This window comes from Hemitrygon akajei, chromosome 2, assembly GCF_048418815.1.
Source record: "Hemitrygon akajei chromosome 2, sHemAka1.3, whole genome shotgun sequence".
NCBI classification, from domain to species: Eukaryota; Metazoa; Chordata; class Chondrichthyes; order Myliobatiformes; family Dasyatidae; genus Hemitrygon; species Hemitrygon akajei.
The window spans coordinates 44,449,120-44,462,885 of NC_133125.1; the positions used below are offsets into that span (position 1 = coordinate 44,449,120).

Sequence of the window (13,766 nt, forward strand, 5' to 3'; positions counted from 1 at the left end):
TTTAGTCATTTTGGTATGCCATCTGTTGTAAATTTCTCTTGTAAATTTAGTGCAAATGTACTGCAAGTTCATGTTATAAGCTCTCAATAAAGAATCTATTTCATTAGGTTTAATACATAAAAGTAAGTCTTTTTACAGGCAGTTTTCATTAAATTCTGGTCCATTAGATTATATATAAAAACTTTTCCTTGACGTTGACTGAACAATCAAGTACCTCCTGATTTTTTCTTCATTTTGTTTTCAGATTTCCAGTACTTTGAATGTTTCCATATTACCGTAAGTTTGTTTCTCCAATGACAGTAGACTGAACAATAAATTACTCCCAAATAATCAATTTTATTTTATTTAACTTTACACTTTACACCACAGGGATACAATATTAATAAAATCTGCATTGTGGCAATTAAAGTTGATGTGCCAGCGTGCTCTAGGAGAGACAGATGGGAAAAGACAGGTGTGCAGCCGAAGTCAGCCCAAGCCTGTAATTTCAACCACTGGTTTTAATATACATCTAAGCTTTTAACATAGCTACATATGTAGTTAAATCTATCATTAAATTGGATTTAATCCAGACATTCTCATCTGTTGTTCCAATGCAATGATCACTTCAGATTGCCACAGGGCTAAGTCCAGCTGTATTTCCATTTGATTTAAATATCAAATCATGCAACGCAATCTAAAACATAGTAAAAATCATTATTATTTAAACAATACATTTTCATGGCTTGCTGCAGGATTATACAGTAAATGCCACACTTGAACAGAGCTAAATTGATGTGTATCAGCTCCCCAACAGGACTCACAATTGATATAGATCTAAATGGTGGTCAATTATTTGTGTATTTAATAAGGCTGTCAAATGCATCACACTACCAGGATGCCAAAAGACAAAAGCAGACGTTAATGTGCAGATGAAGGCTTTAAGGAATCTTGTCCTCACTTACATCTAAGCATTTTGTACGGTAGCTTACAGGTGGTGAGGAAAAATAAAATCCTTCCCACACCTCTCAACCTGGAAAAAAACAAGAATCAAGCATGTAAGCTTAAGGGGCACAAAATAATTGCTAATACTGCCAAAGGTTATTTATGCTGAGCAGAACAGCCTCCATTCTCTTAGGTTCCATTGCCATGCTCGTACGTTGTAACAGTAATCACATAGCAACACCAGAGAAAAACATAACTCAGCCGAATTATATTTCTATTTTGATCTGTGACACTTTAAATTCCGTTTTTAAATTAACCAACATAATAAATGTTTGAAACACAAATGGGTTAGTTCACCTTTGCCGCGTTAAAGCAAAGTCATCGGTGTTAGAGTGATGTTTGACAGACTGTATTTAAACTTTCATAATTTGAGATTGGACATTCTGACAAGTATCAGGTCTGTCCATGAGAAGGAGTCCCATGCGTTAGAAGCATTCTGTTCTGTACACCATGATTTGCAAATTTTGAGTTCATTTCTTTTTTTCCTCTGATTTAGATTGATCGCTCGTGCTGACAATTCATGGATTATATGCGGGCTTAATCAAAGATTATTAATTGGTTAATTCAATTTTACCTGAAATACTACGAAATTAAATGATCATATTACCTAGTGTCCATCCACACAGATCTTAGTACACGCTAAATCCAAAGTACAATCCCACACTCCTTCTGCAATGAAGCTCAACCGAGAACCAGTACTGGAATAATCTGGTCTATGCTGAGCAACACTTTTGCCCTTTGCTAAATTCAAGCTCCTCAGATAGTTAGCTCCTTATATTGGCTAAAATGGAGAAGTGCTCAATGGAGGGGTTAGGAATGATGAAATGAAAATTAGACACAGAAACAGGCTGTTTGGTCCATCTTTGTGTTTACCCTGTATATACCCTGTGTTGAGATGGTCAGGCTTTCAGAGAAAAAGGCACTTATCACTCTTACAGAGTCTGCAATCCAGACAGCAACATATCAGCTCTAGTTTAATTCTTAGAGGTTATGACGGAATAGCCTGCAGCAGTCATTGAATGCCTAACGAAATAAGATGCAGAAATGAGGGAAATGTGGTTGAGAGCTAATAGAAGCTCTTGTACACTTCCTGTTTATTTAAAAAGAAAATTACCAACAAAATCCAAATTTTAATAGTCCCATATTTTTTTCTGAATCCTTATTAATGTATTTTTTTTCTAATTACCTCTGAAAGGGTTAATCCAGAAGACAAGAACCAGCTGTAGGCGATTTTGTGTGTGTGTGTGTGTGTGTGCGTGCTTTTTAGTAAAAGCTGGTGGGGAACAACAAAATTGGATTAGCAATGGAAACATATGAACAGAACCTGTTTCAGGCAGAGGGTAATTGTGGGTAGATAACTGGCAGTGGATTTGTTCTCAAATGCCAGAATCTACCATTATTTTTGTTATTTTGAAATGTAATACTTGTTTTTGTTTTGTTGCTAGAGGTGAAAATAGTGAAAGAGGTTTTTAAATTCAAAAATACTTTTATCAATACATCTGTAGACTTTTATTAGGAGCAAAAGTATTTTTTTTTGTGAAGTCCTCAATCAATCACTTGCAAAATAAAATACATCCCTTTTTCTGGGATATGCTAGAATTGGCTGATAGATTTTGGGGATCTAGAGGAGGCGAACATTGCCAGCAAGTGGGATTTTCTTGTTTCTGTCCCAATCCCTCTTTTGCCAAGTGCATATGTGAGCAGACATACAGGGACAGGGTTAGTTTGGCTGTTCTCCACGTTTTAATAACTTGGCAACACTCACCAACTAAGCTCACATTTGACGAATGGCTGTCAGCACTGAAAGATCCATACTGTGATACTGACTTTAGGAGATGAAAGGAGGAAATGGAAATAAAAATTCTGGAATCACAGTGTGTAAAATTAAAAGTTTTTTTGCATAATTTATAGTGAGATGATTCAAGTCAGGAAACAATCTGCCATTACTGTGCCTGAAAAATGTGCAGGGTAATCAATGGTGACCTGTCTCATTGTTGAAGCAGCAAGACTTGGTATTTAATTTCATCAGATATTGGATTTACCTGGAAAAAAAGTATTACTCATAGTTGCTAATGCCTTGTTAATGTCCTCACAATCTTGAAGCTCAATGCGGAAGCAATGAAATTGCAAGTTTGGCTAGCCAAGCTGTACTTATCGTATTGACTGTTCCAAGGCTGAGCCCAGTCAATCTGAGAACAAATAGAAACAACTGATCTCTGCTACTTACTTGCTCACTGACTTTGCTATCTCAAGCAGCATTCCCTAAATTGGCAATCACTGAACATCTTGTGAAACTTCCATTTGACAGAGATGCCCTAAGCAATAAACTCTGTATTTTGAACCATTTCTTTGTCCTGTTTGAGTATTCATACTTGATAATATACTGAAAATCCACCATTTCGTTTCATTATCACACCTTCAAAACCCTATCACCAAACTTTCTGACTGCAAATTCCATCTACTTCCTGCAACAACATTCAGCCTTCAATACTTCGCCTTTTACAACCACTTCTTCCTAATCAAGTGATCACTCAGAAGATTTGGATATACTGAATGCCTGCCTAGTAAACATGTGTTTTAGTCAAATTACAATAAAGTGTCATTTCTGTCAAAATCATTGCAGTACAATTGCCTAACTTTAACCCATGACCATGTTAAGGACCACTTTTGTTACCTGTAAGCATGTTACTACATTTACAACCCAAAACTTTCAAGACTTTCTACAACTAAGATTTCCAAAAATCAAACCTAAAGTGTTTCATAAATAAGAGTGAAATAAATCAAGCAATAAAGAAAACTTATTAATAGTTCATATGAAATCAGAAAATTATTAGAACATGAGCAGATTACTTTCATAGTGAATTAGGCCATACATTAAAGTGAACTTAAAATGTCACTGCAGTCACAAAGTAACATGACGGTAGCTGTCCTTGGCTGACTTGACTGTATCTTCAGCAATTAAGCACTGGAGGGTATTTGCAGAACAGGACTTTCAATTGATAACGCAGATCTCTGTCTCTTTCTGTCATCTTCAAGAATGGTTTGCATCAGCTTTTTTTTGCTTTCAACTCTGCTGGTCCATTCTTTGATGAGTCTGCTGGTGAAACACAATAAATGTTGTTCATTGAGTTATATGTAATAAAACATCAATAATTATCATTTATCTGGGAAAAGTTATTAATATTGCTCCTAGTAGTATTAGACGGAGGAGTTCAAGATTCTGGAGAGGTTTTGTATTTTGGCAATAATATGAAGCAAATGCTCTTGCCTATCAACCGCATATCCTACTGACTTTCACTTCTATTCAATAGAAAGAAAAATTGGGAGAAGCATAAAATTAATGTCTAATCCATTTTTGGTCAATATACACTGTGGCCAGATGCGAGACTAACTTGTTTTTAATTACAATTATCCATTATTTTATCAGAAAACAAACCACCAAACGCTCTGAGTGTAAGATAATGAAAGTGGGAGAAAAGTACATAATTCACAACCACCGACAGTCATATGGGGCTTTGCTTTAAGAGGCTGCACTGGCATGATGATGGTTTTTACGTAAAGAGCTTTAGCATACTTCTGTGTTTAGGTTTTGGAGTTCAATAAAATGTGTTATGGGTTTCATTAAAGATAAAAAGCCTCATTTAGTTTTATTTGCGAAAACCTACATGAGTCACTAACATTAGACTCACCAATTTTGCCCCTCTTACTTCATTTGTGAAGCTGTCGATGCCTTGCTGAAATATTTTCTGTTTCCTGACCCAGAATACTGTGATTATCTGCAACATTCCTGCCACCACAAAGACTGAAGCCTTTGATATGAGGACTGTCCGAACCTGGACATTACTAGTTCGGATGATTCAAGCATATTATATAAACCAGCCAAGCTAATAGAGAGGAAAATTTCTTCAAAAGGTTAGACAAATGACAAAAAATTTTATTATCAAATATTGATGTTGTATTCCGCTGGAATATATGTTCAGCTCTACAGCTCTTGGCATTTTGACTCCATATAATCCTGATTGAGGTTATAGGTAGCACTCTTAATCTATGTATTCAGAAAATATAAAATATAGTACACAGTCATACACTATGGTTTTGACTAAATTGTCTTCAAACTTAAATGAAGATTTTTGAAGAATATCATTTAGGAGTCTCCTTCCACATCTACAGTGCAAGCTCATATTTCCCTTTCCCATCTAGTGAACTGGATGGAAACAATTCTTCAGACACTTCAGCCTTCAATCACGCACACCCAACAAACTGTCACATTGAGAGGTAGCATTATCCATGGCTATTGTCATTTCTATAACATCTCTGAGCACCTCTTTCCCATTCCTCCCCACCATTGAGCACATTTACACGGAGCACAGCCACAAGAAAGCAGCATCCAATATCAGGGACCCCATCGTCTAGACTGTGTTCTCTTCTTGCTACTACCTTCGGACAGGAAGTACGCCCCACTCCACCAGGTTTAGGAGTGGTTATTACCCTATAACCATCAGGCTCCCGATCTGACCACTACAACTCTGAACTGATTCTACAACCTACAGGCTCATTTTCAAGGACTCTTTGCAACTCAGTGTTATTTTTTTATTTACACAATTTGTCTTCTTTTGCTCATTGGTTTTTTTTGTCAGTCTTTGGTTATGTTTAGTTCTTCGTTAATTCTATTGTTTTTCTTCATTTTCCTCAAAAGCATCTCGAGGTAGAATACGGCAACACATAAGTGCATTGATAATAAATTTTACTTTGACTTTGAGATGCCATGATCCTGTTACAGTGGCACATTGTCAGCATAACTGGGACTCCACTTAGATAACTGAACAGACAGAAGCAGAAAAGGCTTGGGAAAAGAGTAGATGTTGTTAAGGAAATTCTGTAGGAACTAACTCATTCCTTTAGTACTCTATTCACTGATGCTAAAGGCTGAATCAATTAAAAGCTACAGTGACCTCAATTAGACAAGCTGCTCCACATTTGTGTAGATTTTAACATAGATTAACCTTTACATCCTCTAGGTTTTGTGACATTGCCATATATGCATGGAAACAAAACACAGTTTTTTTTGCACATCTTGGCTGGTTACACTTAATGTTTAAACTCACACTACCCCTGACTCTAAGGCAATCCCACTATTCCACTTACAAATGTTTCAGGTCTCAAGATTAGTAAAGTTAACCTCATTGCCAAAATCATGATATGCATTCAATGTCTGTAAATTTGGATTGGTTAATGCCATTCTTGGCACTCAGTAAAAAATGGTGTTTTCTCATTCGATTGCATCGGAGGAAATAGTCCAGCCTGATATTACAGTGTTGCACTGAATGGCTGATGTATTGATCCCACTTTCAGGCATTGAGTGAGCACGAGAAATCATTGAGACTCTTTCAAAGAGTTCCTGGCAGATTTACTGGTTAATAATCTCATTGCTCTTCCTGGCTTTTTATGGTGCTTCTTTCTACAGTAATAATTTTTTACAACACATGAAGAGGTTATAAGACTCAGTATGATTTATTCGATTAAAAATGGTAAATATAAAAATATGTAATACAGTATATGCTCTTCTCTCCTTGGTTAAAGTTGTTGATTATTTTGTTGGTCGGGGCCTGGAATTTGGTTAGTCTGCTGATACCACAGCCAACTAATTATCCTAATTAATACAGACAATTTGGTCGATGATTCTCGCCCACTATTTGCAGCAGAAGTGTCTTTTTCTCCTCTTTGTAACGAAAACATTAAGGCCTTGTAATTTTCCATCTCTTCCCTAATTGACAAGAAATGACTTTTGGCAAGCATAATACCTTAAAATAAACTTGAGGCATGCATGGGTTCAGGAAACAACATTAATTTTACATTGTCTGAGCCAAGATATCGCAGAGGCCTGAAGGGTGGGGAAGCGAGCCAATTGTATCATGCAGATTGAAAGTTTCAATTCTCCATTTCACTGGGGGAAGTCGGCTCTCTACGGATCAACCTTGCTAATGGCAGGGCAGCAGGTATGAAGAAGATTCATATTGAAATGCTTAATGTTATTCTTTGCAAGGAGCAAGAAATCACAACGTAAGCTGGTGTTAAGTGGTGACAGCTTGAAGATCGGGACAGGATCAGATAAATACTTCGCTCTGCCTCTCTGGCAGAACTGCAGCAATGGAATTTATAAGGTTTGTTGATCATTACTTGTAGTTTCATGTTGTGCATTTTAGAAGTAGTTTAGAATCATTTTGAAAAGTTATATTTCTGCTACTTGAAGTACTCAGAATGACAAAGTGATGGCTGGTTGTACATATGAGGATGGTTTCCCCTCATGGAGGCATATAAAGCTATGAGACATGGTATCAGAATAATAGACCATTTAGGATGGAAATAAGGAGGTGTTTCTTCTCTAAGAGGGTTCTGAACCTTTGTATTGCTCCCAGGTTGCTGTGAAGGCTGAATCATTGAATATAGTCAAGGATGATTTAATGGGGAGTCAAGATAATGTGTCAGAAAATGAAACTGACACCAATATGAATTGCTTATTAGAAGGGAGAGCAGGTTGGTGGGGCTGTACAGCCTTCTCCTTCTCTGATTTTTTACATTCTTTTGAATACTCTGATCAACCCAGAAAAAAAAAAGGTTTACACGAGGAAATCTGCAGATGCTGGAAATTCAAACAGCAACACACACAAAATGCTGGTGGAACACAGTTGGCCAGGCAGCATCTATAGGGAGAAGCGCAGTCGACATTTCGGGCCGAGACCCTTTGTCAGGACTAACCGAAAGAAAAGATAGTAAGAGATTTGAAAGTAGTGGGGGGAGGGGGAAATGCGAAATGATAGGAGAAGACCGGAGGGGGTGGGGTGAGGCTGAGAGCCAGAAAGGTGATTGGCGAAAGTGATACAGAGCTGGAGAAGGGAAAGGATCATGGGACGGGAGGCCGCGGGAGAAAGAAAGGGGGGGGGGACACCAGAGGGAGATGGGGAACAGGCAGACAACTAAATATGTCAGGGAAGGGGTAAGAAGGGGAGGAGGGGCATTAACGGAAGTTAGAGAAGTCAATGTTCATGCCATCAGGTTGGAGGCCACCCAGCCGGTATATAAAGTGTTGTTCCTCCAACCTGAGTTTGGATTCATTTTGACAGTAGAGGAAGCCATGGATAGACATATCAGAATGGGAATGGGACGTGGAATTAAAATGTGTGGCCACTGGGAGATCCTGCTTTCTCTGGCTGACCGAGCGTAGGTGTTCAGCGAAACGGTCTCCCAGTCTGCGTCGGGTCTCACCAATATATAAAAGGTCACACCGAGAGCACCGGACGCAGTATACCACACCAGCCGACTAACAGGTAAAGTGTCGCCTCACCTGGAAGGACTGTCTGGGGCCCTGAATGGTGGTGAGGGAGGAAGTGTAAGGGCAGGTGTAGCACTTGTTCCGTTTACAAGGATAAGTGCCAGGAGGGAGATTGGTGGGAAGGGATGGGGGGGACGAGTGGACAAGGGAGTCGCGTAGGGAACAGTCCCTGCGAAAAGCTGAAAGAGGTGGGGAGGGAAAAATGTGCTTGGTAGTAGGATCCCGTTGGAGGTGGCAGAAGTTACGGAGGATTATACGTTGGACCTGGAGGCTGGTGGGGTGGCAGGTAAGGACAAGGGGAACCCTATCCCGAGTGGGATGGCGGGTGGATGGGGTGAGGGCAGATGTGCGTGAAATGGGAGAGATGCGTTTGAGAGCAGAGTTAATGGTGGACGAAGGGAAGCCCCTTTGTTTAAAAAAGGAAGACATCTCCTTTGTCCTGGAATGAAAAGCCTCATCCTGAGAGCAGATGCGGTGGAGACGGAGGAATTGTGAGAAGGGGATAGCATTTTTGCAAGAGACAGGGTAGGAAGAGGAGTAGTCCAGGTAGCTGTGAGAGTCTGTAGGCTTATAGTAGATATCAGTAGATAGGCCGTCTCCAGAGATGGAGACAGAAAGATCAAGAAAGGGGAGGGAGGTGTCGGAAATGGACCAGGTAAATTTGAGGGCAGGGTGAAAGTTGGAGGCAAAGTTAAAGAAGTCGACGAGCTCAGCATGCGTGCAAGAGGCAGCGCCAATGCAGTCATCGATGTAGCGAAGGAAAATAGGGGGAGTGATACCGGTATAGACTTGGAACATGGACTGTTCCATAAAGCAAACAAAAAGGCAGGCGTAACTGGGACCCATATGGGTGCCCATGGCTACACCCTTGGTTTGGAGGAAGTGGGAGGAGCCAAAGGAGAAATTATTGAGAGTAAGAACTGATTCCACTAGACGGAGGAGAGTGGTGGTAGAGGGGAATTGGTTAGGTCTGGAATCCAAAAAAAAGCGAAGAGCTTCGAGACCATCTCGGTGGGGGATGGAGGTATATAGGGACTGGACGTCCATGGTGAAAATAAGATGGTGGGGGCCAGGGAACTTAAAATCATTGAAAAAATTCAAAGCATGAGAAGTGTCACGAACATAGGTGGGAAGAGATTGAACAAGGGGGGATAAGACAGTGTCAAGGTATGCAGAAATGAGTTCAGTGGGGCAGGAGCAAGCTGAGACAAAAAAAAAACATGGTTTCCTCTGTTTCCAGACATGAAATCCCTGATGTCCACAAAGAACAAATCTCACTAACATGATATGGCACTCCTGACTATGGAAGGCCCTCAGATATTAGCCTTGCATGCAGTTCATTTCAAATCTTTGCAAAAGAATCATTGCATAGTTAAAACACTGAACAGAAGATTATTCTTTTACTTAATGGAACAGCTCTCTCTTCATCCTCTCTTGGTACAGGATCTGAGTGTAGAAAATTCAGGTCTTAAGTGTGGAAGAACATTGTCCACATAGAAGTGTCTGAGCAACCACTTTGCTATACAAATGGAAGATAAGAAAAAGCCCCTTCACAATTACAATCATGCCAGTTTGACCATGGGCCTAGAATTCTAATCCAAAATGAAGCTTTAGCAGTGGCTCAATGTCCATTTCCATGACCTCAGCTGAATGCACTGACCGGATCCACAAGCTCCAAATACAATTCTAACGGCAGTTCAAGGAGCCACATGAGTAGTTTGACCTTCCGGTCAAGATGGAGCGTGTGTCCAACGCTTCTTTCTTTGACCATCTCCTGGATAGACCATGAAACCATATATTTCACTTCTTTTATGTCTTTTACATTTGTTTTTTATCTTGGATGTGTTTCTGAGACTGTTGGAGCCTGTGATTTGCTGTTTGGAGATCGTTTGAGTGTTCCAGCCCTCTGCAGTCTCCGAGAGGACTCTGGGAGGCAGAGGCAGTGAGCAGGCAGTGGGATGGGGTGCAAGCCGATACCTGACTCCATTTCACCAATTAAAGCTTCCATTGTTCACCAGTTAAAGCGACGAGGGAGATTGTAACTCTGAGGTGAATGCACAAGTTTGGAGATCGTTTGGGTGCTTCAGCACTCTGCAGTCTCCAAGAGGATTCCGGAAGGCAGAGGCAGCGTGCGTGAACCTTGTGGTGAGGATGCCGGATGAGGTGAGAGCCGATGTTTGACTCAATTTCGCCAATTAAAGCTTCCATTGTTCACCAGTTGAAGAGATGAGGGAGATCGAAACACTAAGGCAAGTGTAAAGGGTGAGCGCCAGTTGCCTGTCTTTTGATCGCTGAAGATCGCTCAGCAATGCTGCTGGAGAAGGGAGAACCGGCCGCTGTGCCTGGAGCGTGTTGCCCAGCTTTTCTGCGTTTTGGACGTGGACTTGGACTATAGACTCTTTTCAGTCTTTAGTTTTTGTATATTTTTGCCTGACTTTTCTCAGTTTTTTGTACAGGGAGGGAGAATTTTGGGGGTTGATGATTGTGCTGCCTTTCTTTACTTTTTTCGCTCATGGCTATCTGGAGAAGAAGAATTTCAGAGTTGTATACTTTGATAATAAATGAACCTTTGAACCTATAAAGAAATCATTAACCTAATAGTGATTCAACTACGGTTTAGATTTGTGATAGAAAAGGTACAAATTTCAAGACTAGTTCAAAACCAAAGCAATTATAAAGATTCAAGTTATCTTTAAAGAATAGAGGTACTTCCTCCAAGTTTCTTCAAGTTTCTTGAAGTTCACCTACTTGATTATCATGATAAATAGTACTTAATGCTATTTTTGTTGTAACAAAACCTTGCTGACAGACATATTACTCAACGTCATTCATTTTCTCCCCTACCCCATTGCAACTGTTGAATCTCTAATAATGGCTCCTCTTCTTCTCCCACCTTGTAACTTCCGTATGCCAAGCCCATCTCCATGTACAATACTGATGGAATTAGTACCACAAATACACGTCTCATCAAATAAAGGTATGTGAAAAAACAACTATGAAGTAAGTAGACAATGTTACTTTGATTCAACAGGGGATCCACTACAGAAGTTCATCCCCATGGTCATAAGTTCATAAACCATCACAGTTCACTATGGCTCCATGGCATTGCATTTCATTAGGATATGGACAATATATAATGTAATTTGGTCTCAACCAGGGAGACAATTAATGTGATTACTAAAAGAGTGGAGCATCGTTTCTGGACATCAGTTCTATGCTGTCTTATATCATGGCATAAACACACCACACACCTGCTAAGGGCACTCCTACTCAGCCTCAGCCTCTCCTGCTCCAGCCATTCCGTCTGCTTTTCAATTTTCTTCTCCCATATAGTTCTCAAGTCGTATGTAGGGTCAGCTGCTCTCTCTCGAGGCACGTAAGACAGATCAGCCATTCCTAGAAAATAGATTAGAGTGCGACTTAAGTTCACGATGTAGCAGCTGTGTATTTTAACAATTTCTACAGCTCGTCTGCTTTAGCATGTTGCATTATCCCTCTGATATCTGTTTGCTATTCATGTTAATATGTTTCTTAAATTTTCTGATATTTGCCAGCAAACAAAGGTAATTCACTGCAATGACATTACTAAAATACAGTACTAGATGAATCAAAACCAACCTATTCTCAACCTTATTTATGTCAATTTACATAGCACCTGTTCCTGCATACCAGTCAAGAATAAGCACAATTATTTGACTAGAGGAATGATTTCTCCATACCATCCTTCCCAATCAGTGAATTATAGTTTAATATTTTTTGTTATTTTGAATACATGTTTGTTCACAGATCTGTGTAAACCATGTTTATAACATTGATTTATTGTCATTATAAATTAAAATCATCTTTATATCTTTAAGTGAATTAAGCAAAACATCAGGATTACACTTTTTTTTTAACTTTGAGTTACTACCACATTTAATTTGATTTCAAGCACGCACATAACTCGGTACTATGGATTAAAATCTTTATTTCCAGTTCTTTATTTAACACATTTTATTAATCAGTGCCCTTTAACTAACATAGCCATCAAGATAGACGGTCACTGCAAGTTAGATTATGATCTACACACTACTACTATCCCTAAACACTTCCACCGAAGCACTAAATAAAATGACTAATTAAAATCTCAAAAACGGTTTCTTGTCACCTATAGGAACTTTATTATGTAGAGTGATGGACCCCTTTAATCTTTTTTACAGATAATGTGTTTAATTAATTTTACAGTACTTCTTGTATGTTTTCTTTAAATGCATGATTCTTTAAATACAGCCTCATTCCTCATTCTTATGCTGAATATTTTGCATACACCATAGAAAATAAGCTTACTATTAATTTTTTTCTTGAAACACTATCTGTTCACAGATCATTTTTACAAGTACAGTTATTTATCATCAGTGTGAATTAAAGTCAACTTACATTGTGAACTAAATTCTGTAAAAACATCACTATTGTATTTTTAACTGTGAACTAGTACCACACTTGATAGCAAAAATGAAAATCTAAATGTTACTCTGTGTTATATCCATATTTTATGAGATTAATGCCACAAATTCTTTACTTACAATACGAATTGCTGATTCATATAAGAAACACAGATATGGGGATATATTTATAGAGTTAATATTTTATTGAATTACTAGATGGATTTGCAACCTTGTACTGTGAATTGCTGTATCAACGTAATTTGCTGGACATATTTCCTAGAACTTTGATGGATTACTTCTGATGAAAGATTGGCTTAAATCAAGAAAGGTTTCCAGCTGATGATATATTAGAAGCAATACATGATACTCTCACTTAACAATAGCACATTTATTCTAAGATTTCCTAACATCATATATATTCACCAAATACACAATCCACTAAAAATATCTCTCATCATTTAAACATCTACTTATTTGAAGAACACAATTAAAATCAGCAGAAAGTAAGTTAATTGAACACAGAAACAAAATAGAATTGAAAAGATAATTCACTCACTGAACTTGAGGGGAAGGAATGGAGGAAAGTGTTCCGTTAGCCAAATGATTGTTTCTTGAAGTGTGGTGATGCCTGTCTGTTCAGGGACTGAGCTAGAATGGGTACAGGCTAACACACACGACCAACATTTCTTTACGTTGTGTCTCCGCTCTGTTTATATGTGAGCTGGCGACAAAGTCTATTTTGAATAGAGATCTGGGATCAGAAGGCTTGTATCATTCCATGAATTTTGTAGTGTAGTATGCATGATGACATGATAGGCTGTGGGCTCCAGAAGCATCTCCCGTGGAGTGGGATAGTTGCTGGCAGATGTCATTGCACCCCTGCACGCCAAACATAACTTGGCAGAGCTGGATCAGATATTTCTTTGAAAAGCACATCATTCACTTGAGTTCGACTTTCATGGACATTGCTCAAGTTTTCTTTTGACCTAGCAGGAGCTGCAAGTGTGAAATAGCTTGTATAACAATTC

The 13,766-nt window shown here is 38.9% G+C and overlaps 1 long non-coding RNA gene across 1 annotated transcript; it reads right to left on the reverse strand.

Moving 5' to 3' along the window:
- Positions 1-316: 316 nt before the first annotated feature.
- On the reverse strand, positions 317-13,463 carry LOC140741386 (uncharacterized). The gene is made up of 3 exons (XR_012102057.1): positions 13,295-13,463; positions 11,566-11,710; positions 317-4,078 (listed from the first exon to the last, which is right to left on the reverse strand). It is a non-coding gene; the product is annotated as an uncharacterized lncRNA (long non-coding RNA).
- Between the last annotated feature and the right edge of the window lie 303 nt (positions 13,464-13,766).